Below are 24713 nucleotides of genomic sequence, written 5' to 3' on the forward strand. Positions count from 1 at the left end.
TATAGACCTATATCTCTGACGTCGATCTGTTGTAGAATTTTAGAACATGTTTTTTGCTCGAGTATCATGTCGTTTTTGGAAACCCAGAATCTACTATCTAGGAATCAACATGGATTCCGGAAACAGCGATCGTGTGAGCCCCAAATCGCTTTATTTGTTCATGAGACCCAGAAAATATTAGATACAGGCTCCCAGGTAGATGCTATTTTTCTTGACTTCCGGAAGGCGTTCGATACAGTTCCGCACTGTCGCCTGATAAACAAAGAGCCTACGGAATATCAGACCAGCTGTGTGGCTGGATTGAAGAGTTTTTAGCAAACAGAACACAGCATGTTGTTATCAATGGAGAGACGTCTACAGACGTTAAAGTAACCTCTGGCGTGCCACAGGGGAGTGTTATGGGACCATTGCTTTTCACAACATATATAAATGACCTAGTAGATAATGTCGGAAGTTCCATGCGGCTTTTCGCGGATGATGCTGTAGTATACAGAGAAGTTGCAGCATTAGAAAATTGTAGCGAAATGCAGGAAGATCTGCAGCGGATAGGCACTTGGTGCAGGGAGTGGCAACTGTCCCTTAACATAGACAAATTTAATGTATTGCTAATACATAGAAGGAAGTATCCTTTATTGTATGATTATATGATATCGGAACAAAAATTGGTAGCAGTTACTTCTGTAAAATATCTGGGAGTATGCGTGCGGAACGATTTGAAGTGGATTGATCATATAAAATTAATTGTTGGTAAGGCGGGTACCAGGTTGAGATTCATTGGGAGAGTGCTTAGAAAATGTAGTCCATCAACAAAGGAGGTGGCTTACAAAACACTCGTTCGACCTATACTTGAGTATTGCTCATCACTGTGGGATCCGTACCAGATCGGTTTGACAGAGGAGATAGAGAAGATCCAAAGAAGAGCGGCGCGTTTCGTCACAGGGTTATTTGGTAACTGTGATAGCGTTACGGAGTTGTTTAATAAACTCAAGTGGCAGACTCTGTAAGAGAGGCACTCTGCATCGCAGTGTAGCTTGCTCGCGAGGTTTCGAGAGGGTGCGTTTCTGGATGAGGTATCGAATATATTGCTTCCCCTTACTTATAGCTCCCGAGGAGATCACGAATGGAAAGTTAGAGAGATTGGAGCGCGCACGGAGGCTTTCAGACAGTCGTTCTTCCCGCGAACCATATGCGACTGGAACAGGAAAGGGAGGTAATGACAGTGGCACGTAAAGTGCCTTCCGCCACACACCGTTGGGTGGTTTGCGTAGTATAAATGTAGATGTAGATGTAGACATTTGTCAACGCTAAGTGCGAGACGAGGCTGCTGGAGGTCGGTGCATCAGTAGAAGTGTTGACCTGTGACTCTTGATCTGGCGGGTTACCTACATGCCGATGCATAGGCGCTTCCTGTGCAGCAGTACCACTGCAAACGAGGTGTAACTCTGAGGGTGATCTGTCCCTATGTGGTCACCGCCAGTGTTGTCCCACTACGTAGACGACAGTTCATGTGCTGTGAAATCTGATGTCGTGATGTACGCTGATCCTGGCCTGGCAGCTACGTAGTTTGTGTGTTCTGTATGATTCCATAATGTCAGAGGAGCTAAGGACCCGATCTTTAGCCATGGACTACCCATGGACTATTTGTCACTGGCATCTCTACTCCTGGATTGTGGCGGCAGCTATCTCTGGTTTTGGACCTGTTGTCATTATGACAAGTAGTGACAGTGTGACAGGCACATTATGACAATACTGGGACAATCTTACACAAGATGTTAAGGTGCAATAATTAGATATTCGAGATTAATGACATGGGTGTCACTGAATCTCCTGATTGACTGCCCCTAAACTAGCTTATTGGGGTATTTGTATTGAACTTAGAAGTGGCTTTACCGTAGGATATCATTCGTGATGACCAAATCAATCCAGTTTATTGCGAGGGCCCCTCTAAATTTTCTTCAAGGGTTTGTTTCGGTACTCCAACTGCCATGGCAGGTCCCTGACATGCGTAGTGGCGTCCTATGTAGTGAACTTTATGTTACGAGAGTAACGACAGCAGTATGGTGTGAGCTTGTTTTAGTTTTCTGCTGGGCTCACTCGCACTCTCACACCATAGGGCCGATGTCACACTCTTGGTAACTGACTAACCATGCTAAAACGTTTACATCTTGCGGCTGGCTTGTGTTGACACACCCCTAAGCTGAACAATGCTTGTCTTTGAGGATTTAGAACACATTTTGCTCTCCCATTCCCACACTGTCTTTGTGCATAACAGTAAGGAGAAGAAGGGAAGTAAAAATAATGGGACAAATGGGCACAGAGAAAAGAATGCAAGTGGAAATGGCCAGGTAGAATTTTCCAGAAATCACAAAGTAACTTTTGCAAACGCTTCGTTTAAGATCATGAAATGTGTTGTACAGTTGAAAGACTTTTAAAACCAAAAAAGTACAAGATAGATGTATAACTGTAGGACAGAGGTTTAGAAACAAAATTTTAGACTGCAAAACACATGTGTGAGCAGAGACAGATTCTTGCCATATTTTATTGTTTATGAACTGCAGATTGGACTAAAGAAATTACAGAAAGGTGGGAATGCAGAGGGATCTTGGTTACGTTGAAACAGCCAGAGGTCGCCAAGAGCTTCAAAGAAACCTCCAGGGAATCACTGCCCGAAACCGGAGAAAGGAATACAATAAAACGGGAGCAGCTAGTTGTGAGAGATGAGATGGTGAAGGCAATAGAGGATCCCAAGATGACAGCACCCAGTAGTTGTCCTGGGAGAAGGTATGATGTGCTGAACTGAAAGAATGAAAGACGTAAATATAGAACTGCAGCAAAGAATTCAGTAAATATAGATCTCCGAAAAATGAGTGAGAATAAAGCATAAACAGCCAAACAGAAATTCCAAATGGAGAAATGCAAATATGTGGAAGTATGCATGTCCATCAGGATAAAAGATGCGTCATACGAAAATGAAACAAATATTTGGAGAAAAGCTAAGCAGTCGTATGAATATCAAAAGTTCGTACGTCAGTCCAGTATTATCCGTAAGTGAAAATGTTATATTTTGGAAGGAATATATGGAACTGAAAAACCTAAGTCGTAACAAGTCACCATCACTAAACGACATACGCTCATAATTATTGAGAGAGGTAACAGAGACAGGCAGGTGGTCTGCAATGTATGAGAGCTTCGAAAGCCCTCAGACCTCAAGAAACATGTGATTTATTTTTATTCCAACAAGATCAAATGTTGACATTTTTGAGTATTACCGATTTATAAGTTTAATAAATAATAGTTTCAAATCACAGGCAAATTAATTGAAGGACAGTGGAAAGGCTGGTAAATGTGGACCTTCGAGAACTGTTAATAAGTGTCTACTAAGTGATGATCTGGAGGAAGTGCTTATTATAGTACACCGTACTATTTTCTGTTTTGCAGAGTTTACTACAAAATAATGGTCAATGATTAGAAAAGGAATAGTAATAACAAAGGAGGAGAATATTTCCACGAATTATTACAAAAAATATTACGTAACTTAAGCAACACAACATGTCTGTTTACAGAGCCACAAAACAATATGGTACATAAAAGGTAAGTCTCCTGTTATTTCAAGGAATATAAGTGGAAGTCCTGTTAGGAACTGATCAAAATTGCAAAATAAAAGCAGACGTAATGAAAATACTATTGTTCCGAATAAAATGATAGCAAGAATGAAAGGAGAATTTCCAAAAGTTAGTGGCTAAATAGGAAAGATATAAGAAAAATTTTATGAATGTGGAGGACTTCACGAGACACCTGTGGAATTGTTTGCATGGGAAACGGATTTTCTTAAAATTTCCATCTAAGAGGTCGAAAAAACTTTGTTTGGCAGATACTGAGTTTAATTGGATGACATTCTTGACGCTAAACAGAAATATATGGACACGTGTTTGCCTTATCGGGAAAAGAATCGCAGCTTGCTCTTAAAGTCTAAAATTCTAATTTAATGCAGGAGACTAAGATAAAAAATGGTGTAACGTTCGAATACAGTAAATCGTTATGAAAGGAAACGACGACGTAAGGGTGGCATAAGGGAAGGTGAATGGTCGAATTCGGTTTATTGAGAGAGTTTTACGATAGTATAGGAGACAGTGTGCAGACCACTTGAGCGACCCATTCGTGAGTACTGCTCGATAGGTTGGGACTCCCACAAGGTTGGTTTAAAGAAAGACATCGAAAAAATTCAAAAGTGTGCTGCTAGGTTTGTTATCGGTATTTTAGATCAACACACCACTGTTATCGATAGTTTGTGAACTCAAATGGGAAGCCTTGGAGGGAATACGACTTTCTTTTCACGAAACACTGCTGAGAATGTGTAGAGAACAGGCTTTTTCATCTAACTGCAGAACGATTCTACTGTCGCCAACGTACGTATCGTGTAAGGATGACGAACATAAAATAGGGCTCATAAGGCAGTCGTTCTTCTCTCCGTTTTCGAGTGTAAACTGAAAGTAAATGACTAATAGTGTTACATGATACCCTCCGTCACATACCATACGCTTGCTAGACCCATATGTATGTAGATGCACTTGTAAACTGGAAGAGTGAGTTATTGTCCCAAATCATTCACTGGGTACGGTATTGCGTGAACATGTCTTAGTATTGTTCAAATGGTTCTGAGCGCTATGGGACTTAACGTTCGAGGTCATCAAACCCCTAAAACGTAGAACTACTTTAACTTAACTAACCTAAGGAGATCACACACGTCCATGCCCGAGGCAGGATTCGAACCTGCGACCGTAGCGATCGCGCGGCTCCAGACTGAAGCGCCTAGAACCTCTCGGCCACTGCGGCCGGCCTCTTAGTGTTGTAAATAGACGTTCATACACTGAAAGTCGTTTCACAAAGTGTAAAAAAAATGTGAGAAACAAATACCAGGACACGTACATCATACATATACGAAGAAACTATATAATATGACAACGGTTGTGGAAACGCTTTGTTTCCATGTTACAACTCATTTTCTCCAATTCGTTAATCACGGGAAATACGTACAGAAGGCACCAACATACCACACGCAGTTCTTTATAACAGGTGATGTTCAATATGCCCGCCAAGGGCATTGATACAGGCATCAACTTGCCATCATAGTAAATCTCGGATGTGCTGATGTATCCCCGGAGTGTTCATATGCTTTCCCAGCCTTCCATAATAGAGGCACAGAGACTGCGAACATGTTGTTCTGGATTTCCATACACAAGAGCTTCCAAATGCCCTCATAAATGAAAGTCCAGGCAGGCAACTGTTTCATCTCAACCTATCCATATGTCACAAAATATGGCATTTAGAAGCCAACGGACATTAAAACTAAAATGAGGCGGTGCTCCATCGTGCATGAAGTACATGTTTTGTTGCACAGCTGAAGGCTCATCTACTAACAAAACAGGTAGAAAATTCTTTAAGGAACTCTGCTAAATTTGTTTTTTGAGCCTCAGTGGAATAAAATGAGGCCCTACAAAATAGTCACCAACAATGCTGGCCCAAATCGTGACAGAAAATCTTTGTAGATGACTTGCTGCAACACTGGCGTGAGCATTGGCGTCTGCCCATACAGGCCGATTGTGAAAATTTAACCCTGATCTCGTTGAAACCACTCCATATCCGAACCGCACCGTTGCAGCACAAAAATAAGGTTTGACACTTTGTTGAATAAACTATTCGCAGAAGAGTACCTGTGCAGGAAAACCAGGTGAGTGCAAACGCTGTAAATGTATGGATCAGCTGGTCATTACGTAACACTTGCCAGATAGTCATGTATGTTTCAGCGTAACGACAAGAGCCGACACGAAGATCGAGAACATAACCACAGAAAAGGCTGTGAGACGACGTCAGCCAGTAGTGCGCTGGTTAGGACAGCACCAACACAGGAGCGGCCTCTATCCAAAGAGAATATAAGCGCCGCGCCTGGCAGCCTTGGCCAAACAGTAGATTTGCACTAGTAGAGGCACTATCAGATACAGACTAGAAATCATGCACCAGAAGAAAGGCACGAGAAGGGCCGTGTTTAGCGATCCATATGTCCTTGTGTGATAACTTTCCTCTATTGAGTGATTCTAGTTGCTTTTCTATTCCTTGGACACTTATTTCGATGTCAGCCAAATTTTCGTTTGTGCGAGGATTTAGAGAAGGAACTGCAGTGCGGTCTTCCTCTGTGAAACAGCTTTGGAAAAAGGTGTTTGGTATTTCAGCTTTACGCGTGTCATCCTCTGTTTCAATGCCATCATCATCCCGGAGTGTCTGGATATGCTGTTTCGAGGCACTTACTGATTTAACGTAAGACCAGAACTTCCTAGGATTTTCTGTCAAGTCGGTACATAGAATTTTACTTTCGAATTCACTGAACGCTTCACGCATAGCCCTCCTTACGCTAACTTTGACATCGTTTAGCTTCTGTTTGTCTGAGAGGTTTTGGCTGCGTTTAAACTTGGAGTGAAGCTCTCTTTGCTTTCGCAGTAGTTTCCTAACTTTGTTGTTGTACCACGGTGGGTTTTTCCCGTGCCTCACAGTTTTACTCGGCACGTACCTGTCTAAAACGCATTTTACGATTGCCTTGAACTTTTTCCATAAATCTTTCAAACGTTGGCAGGTTAATTACCTTGGGCATATTATCAGCCACGATAGATTGAAGACAGATCATCGCCTCACTGGCTTTGCAATTCTGCAAATACTAAAGCAGTTACAAACATTCGTTTAGTTGGCCAAATGTTACCGTCTGACGGCTTGCAGAGATTGCACAACCACTGGGTAGATAACAAAAGATAGATGTTACATTTTACCATACACTACCACGTTAAACAGGATTCAAAATTTAAAGGAGGTATTGACATGAGATCCTGTGTTGGTTTTATCTGATTTTATGAAAGAATTTGTATTGTAATGCGATGCAAGCAATACTGCCTTAACCGCAATATTTAACCAAAACGGGAAGTTGAAGGTGCATCCAATAGGATGTTGTGGATCATGCATCCTTGAAATGATTGATGGGACTGAAAGACCCTATAAGTCGACACTTAAGATGAGTACTGAGGTTATGTGATTTTCAGAACAAAGTAGTTCACATGTCTGGTGTTAAGCACACAACTGTGGATACACTTAGCAGATATAACACTGTGTTATAAGTATCTGGCACATTGTGACAGTACTGGAACAATATTTCACAAGGTGTTAAGGTGCAATAACTAGATAATCGAGTTTAATGACACGGATGGCACTGGACCAGACTGGAAGAAGGCATTAGCAGCTGGCAAGGAATGCCAGTTGTACAGCATGCAGTCACAGTTCCCAATGCACGAAGGTTTACTGCCCAGGTGAAGAATATGCGGACCACACATCGTCGTCCCTGTAGCACTCCGTAAATAAGTGTTACAACTGGCACATAACTATGTGCTGTTTGTAAAGGAGCAACAGACAGACGAACTGCAGAGAGATTTTGAAAGACAACACGACGTGGTGATGTGGAACAGTATGTCAGAAATCGAATCCCATGTACAGAGAAACCATTTTGTAAAGTAGAAATAGACATGTTAGAGCCATTTATTAAAAGTTCGGCAGGGAATAAACACGTACTAACTAAGATTTAGCCTTTTCCTGGATGCATAGTAATGTTAGCAATACCCGATCAAACTGCGAGTACTGTAACTCAGGCCATGGTTAACAACTGCGTACTTAAATTTCGAGTCCCTGAACCGTAGTCACGGATCAAGGAACTACTTTTATGTCTCATCTGATGAGGCAGTATGTCACCAGATAATAGTGAAAAAGTTGCTTGCCAGTCCATTTCATCCACTGGACTGAGCCAGTCAACTGTACAATAGCAAAAATGTGAAATCATTACAGTCAACACTTTGACATGGATATGTACTTAAGTTATATGGTAAGCGTGTAGAGCTCTAAAACCCACACAAGAATGGGTTTGTCAAAACTTGAGATGGCTTATGGAAGAAAAATGCCATCATGTTTCGATGTAATCCAGCCATAGGTGGGAACTCAATGCGAACAAATAAAACAATCCACAAAAACATTGAAAAAAATACTGCAATATGTAAAACATGCTGATATGAAAGTTTTGGAGCGTCAAGAACCCATGGTATGAGTAAGTTACCTCAGTGCAGAGTAGGACAATGGGTGTTACTAGCAAACCTTTTTACCTCAAAAAATAGAACTGAGAAATTATTGACAAAGGTTCACGGACCATATTGGGTAGTGGATAGGATGACACCGGTAAATGTCAAGTTAAATTTACCAATCAAAATGTCGGTAGCCGTTGTTAGTTGGATAAAGCTTTTTAAGGGTATTGTTAATGATTTGCCGTAAGCACATTCACCTATACTGAAAAAAGAGAAGCTACCACAGGGAACAAAACGAATACATAATGCACCATGTGAACAAAGGTCTAGGGATAAATAATAGAGTATTGCGTTATATGCTTTTAACAGGTGTTAGATTAACTAAGATAACATTATTTTGCTTAGTTTGCAGTTATGTGCGTGGCTTTTCTTTTGTAATACACCTTGGTCGCGATGAGGGAGGGAATTTTTGATAGTTACTTTGACCATGATGTTCAAACGAATTATGTTGAGTATAGTGTTCTTACACATATATAAGGCAAATATGTTTAAGAACCAACCTTTCGAACCGGAATCTGATTCTCACAGTAACCAGGCCTGCTTCTCACAAACCACAACTGGTCACTAAAACTAACCTTTAGCATGTTAATGGACTTATCTGCTGGTGGATTGGAAATTCTAGCTTGCATAAGGAATGAACATTAGGAATTGCACTTATCCTACATCACACTAATGGCTGAGTTACACTCAGGTGTAACTACGGAGTCACTAGTGCTAATAATGGAGGTAGGTTAGATTCTGATGGGAATATGCTGAAAAAAGTATTTGGAATGGCAGATAGTGATGACATCACGAGCTGAATAACACAATATGGAAGGTGCTGGAATTAGACATGAGGACAGAAACAAGTATAAATTGGCATACCATAGAGACTGCGAATGTGGAACAAGGAATATTGAATATTAGTAAAACAATACCTAAAATAACAACTCAAAAACAACAAAAGACACTATGGATGCACTAAACAAAGATCTGTAAGAGGTACAGAATCATATGAGTACACTGGGTGAGAGATTAGTGTTAGCCGTACACCAGGTGAGAGATAAGTATTCGTCAGATTGCTGCCAGAAATACCTAACAGAATGGGAGGTGGGTCTGGAACACTTGCATGGAGTGACATTGGCACGGAGTGACACTTGCACAGAGCGTGGTGCTCATTCCGGGCTAACTGGCTCACTAAGAAGTCTAGCAGTTCAGAACAGCGGCTCGTGTGAGCTGGTTCACGCTCATCAGTAAGCAACCATGTATCGCTTCAGGGTGTTACATTAAAGCGTTTCGTGACAAATTTATTTTTAAGACTGTTGTATTAGTGAGAACTGACAATGAAATTCAATGTCTCTTAGAGCATTTTGATGTTGCGAGGAAAAGGGGGCAGTTAAGTAAGGAACATGGTATTTCTTACGAGTGTTCAACTATTGCCAGGGCTCTCCGGCATTGGAATAACACCACAGCGTTGCACGTAATGGTAAAGCCCTGTACTATGTGACAGTGTAAGGCAAAATAAACTGAAAACATGAATCGAAGTTTGTGTTGCGTAGGGCACTCGACTCTCGTAGTTTGTGCAGCAGTGTTGATCATAGTGCTGCGGTAGTGTAATGGTTAACATTTTTGCCTAGTAAGCAAGAAGACCCGGGTTCGAATCCCGGCTGTAGCACAAATTTTAATGCCTTTCTCTTGCATATGTTCGTTATTGAGCCACTGGTCCAAAAAAGGTCATAAAATTGATGTAGCTTTTGGTTTCCAGTCGTGCTCTTCTAAATACACAGTCATCCAGCGTCCAAATTTCCAGTGAAGATGTGCTAGAGCAGAACACAGCGTATTTACCTGTTTTCCATATAGGCTTCAAAAGGTCGCAACACTAATCTTGTTTCCACATACATTGAATAAAATGGTAACTGCAACAAGCAATGTTTATTCCAGGAAAGAAACTGATAGCTGCTTGGGCATAGCAGTTTCAAAGTCCATCATCAGTTTTAATTGTATTAAAAATGTTCATATGTTTCTCGCTTTTTATTTGGCAGCAAAGCGTAAACCACTGGAATGGTATTCGCTTCCTTCCAAGAACTACTGAGACCGCCGAGGAGTATAAATAATTGTCTAAACTGCTCGTTCGAACTCTTGAATGCTCCGTCCTGAAAGATTATTCGCAGTTTGATAAATACGCTTTTCCCTTTTCGCTGGAAAACACCAGATTTCGATCATTCGATCGCTTGTTATCATTTGCAAGTAAAAAATTGCTACCATCATTCATTTATTTTCTTCGAAGGATTTTCCCCCACAATCGGTGAGATCTTGTGTAGTTCCCATATATTTTCGCCTAATGGAATGTAACTATTATTTCGTACTTCTGTGTGGTGTTAACGAATTTACTAACCCGTAGCCTTGACTGAAGAGCTGCCCTACCTCTTCGACGTAAACCGAAGAAACTGTAGCGTCTGTTTCTTTTACCCACTTCTTTGCACTGACAAAATATTTTCGCACTTCCATTTGTACTTGATTTGGAATACAAGCGTGGCTATCCTAAAACTGTGTTCTTTGTTTTGGATAGTTTTCCTTTGCATTTATTCTTTTTAAAGTTTACACAACGCCATTAAGTTTCTTCTTGTTTATTTGTATAGTAGACCGCTATATACTGATGCCTGCTGTAAATCAGTAAAGGCTTTTCCTTGGTGGTCTCAGTGAACTCAATATCTCAGCATTAAGACAGGCAATACTACTTGCCAGTCAGAGGTCAACTGCAATACTGAACTCTGGGAGAAAGCCATGCGCAATACGAGCTGGAGCGGGGACGGGGAACTTTGTGCAGGAATTGGGCTTTGGCCTTCTCCACAATACGTCGCAGGTATCAGCGGACAGACCGATGTCTCCTACTTCTGGAACACCCTGTCTACCACTTACAGAGTCCCGAGCTCCGTGCAAATGTCAACACAATCTCTCTCTGTACAAGTGTCAGACCGTGCAAATGTCACAAACTCTTGGGGAATGACAGAATAGAAGCTGAGAAGATGCAGGAAGCAGTTCGCACAGGCGGCTAAGAACGACACTTAACTCCACAGCAATTTGTATCAGGATTACAGAAATCGGAAAAAGAATTTCCAACACGATTATAACATAACGTACTTCCAAAAAAAGTAATATTGCATTTCCCTACGACATTTCCATGGTTAAGCTCTAAACACTTCAGGCTAGGATATACATTGATACACAATTTCCAGTATCAGTTTTAAATGCTCAGCGCCAGTGTTATATGATTAATCTAAATCAAGACAAATGGAAACTATTATTAAATGGGTTTGGGTTCAAACTCACGAAGTAGTTTACTTTCTGAAGAAGGAGATGGCGATCTCGACAAGTGTATAAAGGAGATTATCATCATTTTTCCAGCTCAAGTAGTACGAACTGACAAGCTGTAGGGAAAATGGAAGCACAACATTGCAAGAAGGTAATATTAATGTCACAACCACACTTTGAGCAGACTAGCAGTCACTGGATTTATTCCATGTTCTCACCAAAAATGGTAGTAATTAACTGCTATGATAATAGAACATTTACAGATATAAAGAAATTAGATTGATGTGGATTATTAATTAATGGAATTGATGTGACATAGCTGGAACGGAGTTTCACATTCCTGCTTCAATTACAGGAACCACTACAATTACAGACACTTGACCAATGTTTTATAGGCAAGCGAAACCTCTAAGTGTAGTACCCATGCAAAAGCTTACACTTCTGAATGGCACCTTGGGACCCACTTCGAACAAACAAATGATGAATTAATTATTTCGAAAAAATGCTAGAGCATGCACAGAACTGTCAAGAAAAATGTAGACATAGTATCATTACAAGCAATGTTTCAGCTACAAGCATTGTCCTGATACTATCATTCATTTGTGCGGTTTACTTTTCTCTGGTAAACAAAATCACTCACTTGAACGAAGGGACCGTTCATGAAATTCCAATAGAATGGCTTCGCATTACCAAGTACGAAATTGTGGAAAAATATATAACTAATCAGACTAGGAAAACAATGTTACACTAGGTTAAGATCTTTATTGTTGATTCGAAAAATCTGAAACTCAGAACTGTAGAAACTATAAATATGTAGGATATTAAATTAGTAGACACGGAAAAAGTAAAATAAGTGACGAATTTTACTGAAAAGGAGAACACACGCCAAGATATGAGGGTGGATTGAAAAGTTCTCGAAATCACCACGTGAGGTCAGCGCTCGTGCAACGAGTTGTTCACGTGATATTCATTGGGCTGTTGCCTGTAAACACGTGCCACGTCGGTGCCCTTGGGTGAGACCTGTGGCGGTGACGTGACTCTGTTGTTGTTCCTGAATAGTGATTTGCGGAGATGGAAAAAATTGAGACTCGAACAGGGATTAATACTTCGTAAAGAAAGGTATGAAAGCAAGGAACATTCATGATGATTTCCAGTTGGGAACTCCTTCATTTGCAGCTGTTTCGAAGTGGACAAAGGAATGTAAATTTGGTCGGGAGAGCTTAGATGATAATCCGCCCAGCGGTCGGCCAAGATGTGTCACTACTCCAGAAACCATTGCAGAAGTGCACAAAATGGTCATGGAGGATCGCCAATTGAAATTAATTGAAACTGCTCACCCTTTCCATATGCCATCTGAAAGGGTATATCACATTTTAACTAAAGAATTAGAAACAAAAAAACTATCAGCAAGATGGGTACGGCAACTCTTGCTGCTGGATCAAAAACGCATGTGCCGTCGCTGTGACAAAATTACATGAACTAAGATATGAATTGTTGCCACACCCACCTTATTCACCTGATGTGGCTCCGTCAGACTTCCATCTCTTCCCAAAACTGGAAATTTTTCTTGGTGGACGAAGATTCACTTCAAACGAAGAACTGATAGCCGGGGTTGATAACTACGGGGGCTGTCCAGAAAGTAAGTTACGATCGGTCGCGAAACGGAAACCACAGTGAAAACCAGAAACATTTTATTTGCAACAGTTAGGTACACCTTCCACCTACTTCTCTACATAGTCGCTGCTCCAACTTCGAGTTTTGTCGTAGTGTTGTATCAACTTTCCAAATTTCCGCGTCATAGAAAGCAGCCGCCTGTGCTTTCGGCCAGGTCTGCAGCTCGTTGTCTGTCGAAAAATTTTGTCTTCATGGCCAGCGGGTTTTGTGAGCAGAAATGAGACTCAGGTAGAGCCAATTACGGACTGTCTTGTAGGTGATCAAACACTTCTCATCGGAAACGCTGCGGGAGCGTCTTCATTGCCCCTGCAGTGTGCGGCCGAGAATTGGCATGAAGAAGGAACTGCTCGACAGTTGTGTTATGTGGGCTGCATGACACAGGCGAAATCTCTAACCGGACCCTCATGTTTGGCGGGAGAAGCTATTCCCTTCGCATCTTTACGTGCTCACTGTTCACTCAAAACTGAAAAGAGCGTCGCGACACGATTGACGGGCATACTAGAGACACTGACCAACACATCTGTGCGAAGCTTTACCGGACTTTCCCAGTGGTTTCCATTTCGCGGCCGATCGTAACTTACTTTCTGGACAGCCTTCGTATTTTGCAGGCCTGGAGGAAACTCATTTTCGAGATGGGATCAAGGCACTGGAACGTTGTTGGACCAAGTGCATTAATCTACAGGGAGATTACATTGGAAAATAAAAAATGTTTCAGTGATGTAAGTACTTTTTTTTTACTCCGTTCCGAGAACTTTTCAAACCAACTTCGTAGTAAAGGAATGGGAGAGTAAAAGTTTTCTAAGTGCGAACAGCTCAGCATTGCTTCAGTGAAGGGATGTGCCAACACAAGCGAGCTGCAAAGTGTAAATATATCGGCGTGATTAATTTTTCACCAAGAATGCGTCATTTAACACATCTGTATGAGAGTGCGAGTAAGCTCAGCAGTGACGTATAAGATAACTTCACACTATATTACTGCCTTTATCCTCATAATATTAAGCTACATGCTCTAGATACGACGTAACAACAGCTATCGGGAACCTGCCAGAGCAGTTGTAGTATTGAAAGAAACCCATTAAGCTGGCTTGAGACAACTGACCATTTGTAATAAACAGGACTGATTCGGTTACTAAGAATGACGTCCCACTGCAAAACTTGTCCTCTGTTCAATACAAATATCCTATCTAAGAAGTTTAGCGGCAATCGGTCAATAGGATCGAAGGTATCCATGTCATTGGCACTCAGTTCTTTGATTATTGTAATGTAAGCTCTTGTTTAAGATTATTCCAGAATTGTGACACTCGGACAGTCAATCTCTCAAGGACAGATAAAATGACAGCAGTTCTGAAATAATAGATAACTGAGGCCGGAGTCCAGGACAGAAGATACCACTGATGGGTAGTCGATGAACCCACCAACATGCCTCCCAAACTGCAATGATACTGCGGCATCGTATGGATCAGAGGCCCATCTAACCAACACGCCAGTATCAGCGTACACACCACGCATCAAAGTTAGTGGCACCCAAAATCGTAGTACATCTGATGGCACAACATGGGCAACCATCAGAGACGGACAGATTACTCTAAGCACAACGCGTAAATCAGTCACACATGCAGCATGATCACACGTATGCAGTTCTTCTGATACGTGACTAGCGCCTATGGATGAGCATGCGGTCAAAATGCCAGACGAGGAACCACAGGCCTAAACTTCGGCTGACGCAGCGTCCAGAGGCACCCTTCAGTCTGCCACTGATCCCTACGTAGCAAACGGCCGTCGCTGAGGCCACAGGTAGGAAATGTATATAGAACAACAACTTTAGTGGTAACTAACCTTGTTCTATTAGCGGCAAACGACGCCTCACAGGTCTTCTTGCCACAGATACTCACAGAACAGTAAGAGGTTCCAGCCCAGGAATGGGTGATTCCTACACTACTGTATAACTTCTACTACCGAATTGGGTCTTGCCTTTGTATCTACCTTTCATGAGTCATGTTGTGCTATAACATGACATATCTCTTTTATGAGTGTAGAAATAGCAACGATCTAAAGCTAAACAAAAATAGGGAACAGTGTTGTATCTTGAAACACTTGTCAGGCTTTCTCAACTAGTCAATCTCTTCTTAATCGTTTTTCAGACGACTGCATTCACTTTATGTAGGCTGTAGTCTTTTACTGAAATTATAAAAATTACTCTGGCAAAGTAAGGTTTTTTCCAAATGTGAAAATCTGTTCCAAGGAAAACATTTAAATTTTAAACTATTTCAGTAGAGAAAATTTGCTAATGCTGTATGAAATGGCCTATGTTAGGTCGTTATTCACGTCCGTAACTCAGCGGTCAGCTCGAGAGTCTGCCGTACGGGCGACCCACGTTCGAATCCCGGTACTGTCAGAAATTTTTCCTTGTTTTGAGGACTGGAACGAGGTGTGCTCATCCTTCTGAGGCGAAGTGGAGAACTATTGCCCGATCAGTTGCCGTTCCAGATTACGAAAACTGACATCGGTATTCTGATCCCACCCTCCTGCATACCTAACCAATGACGCCACTGGCGGAGGATGGCACTGTGGTCGGTCGCTACCAATGAACTCACCATGACGGCAGACGGAATTTATTTTTACGTGATACATTATTACCCCATTACACAGCAATAGTTAGTGAAATGATCAAATGTGTGTCAGTTCCTAAGGCACCAAACTGCTGAGGTCACCAGTCCCTAGTCCGCCCCGACAGCTGAATGGCCAGCGTGACGGATTGCCGTCCTACGGGCCCTGTTGTGTCGGGGATATTCTCCGCTCAGGGACTGGGTGTTTTGCTGTCTTCATCATCATTTCATCCCCATTCGGCGCGCAGGTCGCCCAATGTGGCGTCGAATGTAATAAGACCGGCACCAAGGCGGCCGGACCTGCACCGGAAGGGGCCTCTCGGCCATTGACGCCAAACGCTCATTTCCATTTTCATCGGTCCCCAGACTTACACACTACTTAAACTAACTTACGCTAAGGCCAACACATACACCCATGCCCGAGGGAGGACTCGAACCTCCGGCGGGAGGGGCCGCGCTCTTCCTGACATGGCTTCTCTAACCGCTCGGCTACTCCGCGCGGCAGTAGTTAGTAACTCAAATCAAATGAAGTAGAAATATTATGAAAGAAAGCCACAAGTTAGGAAAATTTTTAAATGGAAGCTGTTGGTTACTAACACAGTATCTCCATTTCCAAGACAGAGGGCAGTACTAAGGCGTTAAAGAAGTCAGTTTATTAGCAGATATCATTTGCCCCACGGTAAATTTCTCTCTTCCATTTAAAGGTACAAGATACTGGACAACCAACAAACAATGACTTGTTGTTCACACGTTGTTTAGCTAATTTTAAAAAATTTGCAGAGTTTTACTTACCAGGGAACTCTGTAAACGAAGAATTAACGACATCTTCAAAATCACTGTAACGTACATTGAGGTGACAAAAGTCATGGGATGCCCCTTCCATTCCATGCAAACACAGTCCACACTATTATCGAGCCTCCACCAGTTTGCACAGTGTCTCTTTGAGAACTTGGGTTCATGGCTTCAGGGGGCCTGTGCCACACTTGAACCTAATGGTCAGCTCTCACCAACTGAAATGGGGACTCATCTGACGAGGCCGCAGGTTTTCAGTCGTCTAGGATCCAATCGACATGGTGATGAGATAAAAGAGAGGTGTTGCCAACGATGTGCTGATAGCAAAGGCACTCGAGTAGGTCATCTGCTGCCATAGCCTATTAACACCTAGTTTCGCCTCTCCGTCCTAAAGGATAGGTTCGTCGTATTTTCCAAGTTGATTTCTGTGTTTATTTCAGGCAGTATTGCTTGTCTGTTAGCACTGACACCTCTATGCAAATACCGCTGCTCTCGGTCGTTAATTGAAGGCGGTCGATCACTGCGTTTTCGATGGTGAGAGGTAATGCCTAAAACTTTGTATTCTCGGCACACACTTGACGCTTTGGATCTCGAAATACTGAATTCCCTAATGATTTTCTAAATGTAATGCCCCATGCGTCTAGCTGCGACTATCATTCCGCGTTCAAAATTCGTTGATTCCCGTCTCGTGGCCATTATCGCGTCGGAAATCTGTTCACACGAATCACGTGACTGCACCGCTCCTTGTACCTTGTGTACACGGTACTGCCGCCATCTGAATACATGTATTATGCTACAATAAAATATGTAGAACTGGTAAGATGTACCACTCTGCGCAAAACACAACCTCACGCCTCACAAGATCAAAAACGATAGAAAACGCCGGAAACTGCTTACACCAGTTTATAGTGCGCATTCCTTCATGTGTTTCTGAAATCAGTAACTAGACTGAACCGACGACCAGGAAACAGCATGTGTTCCTAGTTACACAATACTCCAGTTAGCACGTTCTCCCCTACTACAAAATATGTAACTTTTCTGAGCAGTGGCAACTGCGTGCTGATGACAAGCAGACAGTATCTTGTCAAGTACACACTTCACCAATATTCCATGAAGTTCTTGGTTCAAATGGTGCTGAGCACTATGCGACTTACCTTCTGAGGTCATCAGTCGCCTAGAACTTATAAATAATTAAACCTAACTAACCTAAGGACATCACACACATCCACGCCCGAGGCAGGATTCGAACCTGCGGCTGTAGCGGTCGCTCAGTTCCAGACTGTAGCGCCTAGAACTGCACGGCCACTCCGGCCGGCATGAAGTTCTTTTTCCTTAAAAATACGAACATTGGAATAACTATATATGCTTGTTTTCGGCGTCCTACGCCTGTTAAAAAGTTAGCCGTGTCCACGGATTGGCGTATGGTGCAGCTGTTGGCACCTACTTCGCTTGTGCAAGCACTTCAGTCGACGTCGACATTCAATTGTTCTGCAAGCGCGGAGAGAACCGAAGGTCCGGGTCGCTTTGTCCCGAAGGACCGAAACTTCTGTCACCTAACTCGTACTTTCGAGACAGCGACGAACTGTGTGTATATATACATCTTACCAGAAGTTGGGATCCCGGTTGTGAAAAGAAAAGAAAAACTGTTCGCGAAAGAGAATGGGGCGATAGCCGAACTTCCGCTGGAGAAGAATTTCAGGGGTGGAGGGAGCGAGGAATAAACTTTGTGGGGAGGCTAGCCACAACTTAGAACTGCAGTTATCAGAGTGGCACAAAGAAATAAACAGACGAAGAGTGGAAGCACCGAAACAAAGCTCTCGCGTAAGAAGTGCGTGCAGCTGGCCGTAACAAAGATCCTTCGAAGATTGGTGTTTGCTGTTCTTTACCGACAACCACAGGCGATATTTCCGTGGCCACATCCTAGCGTGCTCCACGGACGTTTTACTGCAGCAGATGTGATGAAGCCCGACCCGATAACGAGTTGGGAAAAGATCCGGATTAAAAGAACTAGTCGGTAGAGGTGGGCATAGATTCTCAGACGTGTAGCCTTAGTTTGAGTTCTGACAACGTTGTCGACTTTCGGCAGGAGTAAACATTAGCATATGGGCAAATAATTATCGAACTCTGCACGAAGATGAAAAATGTGCGCTCACCTGTAGCTTGTTTTTCTACATTTAGGCAATGTGTCTCACTTTCGTTAAAAGTAGTACATCCCAGTTAAATATTATCACTGTGTAAAAGTGAAATTAGAATAATGTTCGAATTAACATAAAGGTAAAGGGAGTCCTGTACCGAATCATTTTAAAACTTAAATATTGTATTAATATAATGCACTCACAGTTATTGCTCAAAATGAAAGAAAAAAGACAAGTGTAGTGATATTTATGACTAAAGCAATGAAAGTAAGAGCATTTACCTCGAACATAGAACTAAACTAAGAATAACTGCCTGTGTCAGAAATATGATTGATCGAATGTGATAAGGTGAGATCAGACCTCCTATGTCGTCAATGCTAAATTCTTTCAACTTTTAACCCATTACTTCTAAAACTGCTGAAGATATCACCACCAACATTTTACCAATTTATTATGTGAATTTTTTAGTTCACTGATCTAGAGTGAAAAAAATTTCACATAGTACAAATTTAGATACAATTTTCTATAAATATGCCTGTTTATTTGAACAAATTATTGTGTTTTATACAATGTAGCATCAGTTACATAACTCTCTAAACAATGATTGTAGTGTGGGGCAGTTGGATGTGAACAGCGCGTAGCGTTGCGCAGTTGGAGGTGAGCCGCCAGCAGTGGTGGATGTGGGGAGAGAGATGGCAGAATTTTGAGAGCGGACGATCTGGACGTGTGTCCGCCAGTAAAGGAAATTTGTAAGACTAGTTGTCATGAACTGATGTATATATTTATACATATTGACTTTTGAACACTAGTAAGGTAAATACATTGTTTGTTACCTATCAAAATCTTTCATTTGCTATGTCTATCAGTAATTAGTGCCTTCAGTAGTTAGAATCTTTTATTTAGCTGGCAGTATTGGCGCTCGCTGTATTGCAGTAGTTCGAGTAACGAAGATTCTTGTGACGTAAGTGATTCATGAAAGGTATACGTTATTGTTAGTCACCGCCATTCTTTTGTAGGCATTATTAGTCAGATTGCGTTGCGCTAAAAATATTGTGTGTCAGTTTAGTGTTGATCAGAATCAGTAAAGAGAGAAAAGTCTGAGTAAGTTTAGTTTTGCTCAGCTGTTTGAAAATCAAATAACGTAAAAGGGTTACAAGCACTGTCATTCTTAATTTTCCTAAGGGGGTGTTTCATACTACAAACACATTTTTTGGAATCCTTGTCCACACAATATTGTGAATGCCTCATTAACAGTCTGTGCCTTACCATGGAGGCATTTCTTTAGCAAGTCTGGATGTGCTAAGTCTCTGAATATTGGCTTAATGGCCGCCATAACTGCTTCACGTACTGAATGTTTTTTTTTTTTTTGAATGCATCTAATTTTCCTGCTGCCTCTGCTTTTCTATAAGGGCACCATGCACCTGGTACAGGCGGGCACAAGCTATATACAGGGTTTGTGTCTGTGGATAGCCTGTGAAAGTATGTGGCCCACACTGTTATTTTCATGCTTTCCAAATCATATGTGTTTTCTCTTATGGCTTTGCCATAGTATTCCTGAAATTCATCAATAACTTTATCAGAAAGCCTTCCACAATATTTTGTACTTTTACCATCTGACTATTTGGTGTCGCCAAGTTTCTTTTTCAGCTGCTGAAGGCGGGCTCCCATCCTTTTCTTAACATGGCCTAAACATTGAAGTTTTGAAATAGGTTCATCATAGGGTTTGCTTTTTAAAGTAGTCTTAAAGGATTTACAGTCTCCATCTCCCAGATATTTCATATATCGCACACATCGCTCTGATTGTGATCGATGAATAATAGCCATAGCTGCTACAACCTCCATACTACCGCTTGATCCCTCATAGTTCTTTGTACACGAAGGCCTATGGACACTCTTCTTCTTCTCATTATCATCATCTAAGGTGCAACCCTGGCAATATTTGGTAAAAACTTCAAAGTCTAGAGCCTTACCACTATCAGCAGTTGTTGCAGTAACAAATCCATTTTTGGAAGTGTGGCTCCTTTTTTGCCATGACCCATCAAATGTTAGAGACATGTCTGTTACACCACTATTCTCATTTATTGCTTCTACACCTTCAGTTTCCATGGATTCAGTTGCAACAGAGTCTATGCAGTTGCCAATAATTTCTGTGTACTTCCCATATTGTGTGGGAGGGTTTTGTACATTCAGGAGAGCACAAAGTAGTCTACCACTGCTACTACTTTTCCCAATACATCTAAGCCCATATACTAACCTCACATTGGCTTCATATAGTTCATTGTCTGATCATTTGACAGAACACGTTTTTTGTGTATAACGTTAAATTTATACACTGTTCCATTCCTAGGAGTCACATCTTCTGAAAGTACTATATCTGCACCACATAACTTGCATGCTTTGTCTTTTTCAACACTGTTGTTAAAACATTTAAATCTATAATTACATTCACACCACTGCATTCATGGACTGGTAATGCATCTCCTCCACATTGAGCTTGCAATTTTCTTTTCGATGCACTGGGAGGAGTGTCAACAGTCTTCGCGCCTTTACAGCTATTATTTTGCGTCAGTTCTCTATTATCCACAATTAGTGAAGCTCTATAGTACCTATTTCCTTTGTTTTGGCGTCTCTTGAAGATACCTTCTGGTTTTGTCATTTTAATAAGAGCAATAACACAGAACAGTTTCACTATAAACACAGCAAACTACCAAACATGTAAACATTTCCTTTGTTTTCAGAGATATACAAGTCTATGGGCATAGAATATAAAATAATCAGTGCAACCAACCCATAGCAAACATTCCCAAAGAGAGAGAAGAGAAACCACAGTCTTCTACAGCATGCATTTTCTGATATTTGAATAAAAATCTGAGAGGACGACAAAATCAACGTTGGCATCACGATGTGTCAAGTAAAAACTTAAAAAAAAACATTAAAAATACATTTAAAAGGAAGTTTTTTTAATTATGCACCAAAACGTCCAGGAAATTCCAAATATTTCTATAGCAGAAAAAAAGGAAATTAATTTTTTTTCTGAAAACTTTGGGTCTCATCTCACCTTGAGCTCCAAATCACTGTAAGAACACTGAACTAAAATTATTCGGAATAAAATTAAAATAAACGGTTTCCATTCACTTATTACTCTCAGAATATTAAACAACTTATCTTTCAGTACAGAGTTAATTCCTAGAAAATGTATTATATCAGTATAGCAAATCGCTTTATTATTATTATTATTATTATTATTGTTATTGTTGTTGTTCTTGTTGCTATCATCAATAATATTATCTTCAATGTACTTCTATAAGGCCAAAAATTAAGGCCAATAATTAAGCATGTTCCAATTTACTTCTGTAACATCACAATACGCGGGAGCATAATATTTAAAAAATACGCATCAGATTGATGGGTACGTACAAAATTCGCAAATAAATAAATAAAAAGTAAAAGGTACTGATTTGTTCTGAGACGCACTGTGTAATGTAGTAGCAAAGATTAGAATGTAATCAGTGTCATACGTCCTTAAATTTGACAACACATTAATTAGTCAGTTAAATTCTAATGTTGAGGCACGAGACTTTTCGAGTCACGTTATCTTTTCTGTGGGCAGGGCTAAAATTGTAATAGAAATGTCAATGGTGATATTCTCTCGAAGTGTACTGACTTTTCTGCCAACGAAAAAGTCCATTTGTTTACCAGGTTCTCCAGAACACTCATATGTCCAATCCTTCGCTTAGTGATTTGTCCTTCTGACAACTAACGACCTCTTGGCGAGTAGACCACCCATAGAGTTCATTAAGATGTATAAGTTTACTTGAGACATTTTGGGAATGGAATAGGTCAGCATGAGGATTCGTATGGAAACACACATTGTATTACTGACAGATTTAAGTCCTTCAGGGTATACGCCAATATACTGTTGTTCATTGCTGATTCTGCCGCATTGAGCAATAGTTTTCTATTTTGCTGTGTTTGATTGTAATTGAGAGGAAAACGAAATGGATGTATATGGTGACTATAAGAACGAAACATTATTTTTGATGAAGTACAGTTGCACACTTATCATAAACGATGATACGTGGGTGTTGTAAGAACCGGCTGGAGACATCCAATGGAATTTGCTATATCTCGGGAAACTTTTACAAAAATTAAAACTATTTTGACTTGTAGGGAAACAAATAAAGAGGAAGTCTACGGAGTTTAATCTTGTCACTTCTGCTTCGCAAAGAAACGAGAAAGCCGGCGGAATGGCGTGTATTTCTTTCGCGTCGTTATTGGTACGATTTCTAGAGCTGTGTCAAAACTTGACTCCAACTCTGCATCAAGCAATAAATTTACACTCAACGTATAGGAAAACAGCAGCATTAAAATCTGCCTCAATGGAAAATAAGCCTGCAGAATTAAATATGAATGAAAATTTTATAGATGCGTAGCATACACATACATTTTAGAAAATATTATTGAAAGTCAGCGGAAGTGGAATTAAAACAGAAATACTTTCGCAGAGAAATGTTGTCAACGTATTGTGCACTTAGCGCACTGCCATATTTGTATAGCATGGAATTTCTTGAAACACATACTGTTCCTACATGCTCTACATCTTTAGCTATTGAACAATTATTTGGAGCTCCCATACACAAAATATGGACATAGTCATCAAACCAGAGAAAACGGTCATTGGACTAATTACTGAAACTTCTAACGGGGCTCACTGTAACGATTAGCTTCAAAGGTAGTAGATTCTAACTGCTCCATGTGAATACATCTACTAGTGTCTCATGAACAGCGGCATTCCACGACCATGAAATCAGAGCTAAAGTCAACTTTACCGAGAGTAAATAAACAAAAAACGCAAAATACCATTTCCGCAACGAAATGGGTTTGTACAATAAGTTTCCATAAGATATTAAAGAGTCAGCTAAAGTCTAAACACGTAAAAAGCCCGTTAAAACATATCTCTTAAATAAATGACAGAGTCACGGATTATACAGATAACACAGGAAAATAAATGCTAAAAAATTAAAATTATTTAATAAAGAACAACTGTCATAATTTAATAAATACTGCTATAATATCCGAAGCCTGGTATCTGTGATGGATAATTCCAAACCCTTTCAAATTTTCTCAAGCTCAACATCCCAGTCATTATGTTAAGCTACTGATTCAGCGTTTTCAGCCGGGCGAAGAGAACAACAAATCAGAACTCAATAGTGTAGGTGTGTGTGTGTGTGTGTGTGTGTGTGTGTGTGTGTGTGTGTGCGTGTGTGTGTGTGTGTGTGTGTTTGGAGTGAAGTGAAAAGTGATATAATACAAATTTACAGTATAAAACTATTATTTTAGATTAATTCTAAACTTGTTTGGAAATATGCAAAATAACACTAAAAAAACATACCGTAATCAACAACATAGCTTGTTAATCACGACCTATATAAGATAAAATAGTTTTATCATTAATTAGTTAAAGTTTAAAAACGTGTCTCTTTTTCAGTTAACGTAACGCATCTGATATTGTTTTTGTAAATTGTCAACGAAGTTGCCGGTCGCTGTGGCCGAGCGGTTCTAGGCGCTTCAGTCCGGAACTGCGCTGTTGCGACGGTCGCAGGTTCGAATGCTGCCTCGGGCATGGATGTGTGTGATGTCCTTAGGTTGGTTAGGTTGAAGTAGTTCTAAGTCTAGTGGACTGATGACCTCAGATGTTAGGTCGCATACTGCTTAGTGCCATTTGAACCATTTGAACCATCAACGAAGTTATAAAGAACTACGTTTTCGAAATCAACACCCTACCTTCTTCTTTCTCATAAAGAAACGGTTCCTCCCTATCTTAGAAGCCCTCAATGTATCCATTCCACTTGTCTGTGCTCCCTCTGCGTTAAAAAGTCGAATACCTTTTGCGCTCTTAATACTGACGTCATTTCACCCAAATTTACATTGACTTATTTGTGTGTCTTTGCGACGATTTGCTTTTAGCATTCTTCTACATTCCTCATTTACCTTTTCTGTCATAATATAGAATATTTCCGACATTAAAGGAAGTCAGATTTCACCTATTC

General features: G+C 40.8%; 1 non-coding gene across 1 annotated transcript; it reads left to right on the forward strand.

Moving 5' to 3' along the window:
- Window positions 1-9746: 9746 nt before the first annotated feature.
- Trnat-agu lies at window positions 9747-9819 on the forward strand. Its single transcript has one exon. It is a non-coding gene; the product is annotated as a tRNA-Thr (tRNA).
- The last annotated feature ends 14894 nt before the right edge of the window (window positions 9820-24713 follow it).

Source organism: Schistocerca piceifrons, chromosome 3 (genome assembly GCF_021461385.2).
Source record: "Schistocerca piceifrons isolate TAMUIC-IGC-003096 chromosome 3, iqSchPice1.1, whole genome shotgun sequence".
Taxonomy (NCBI): domain Eukaryota; kingdom Metazoa; phylum Arthropoda; class Insecta; order Orthoptera; family Acrididae; genus Schistocerca; species Schistocerca piceifrons.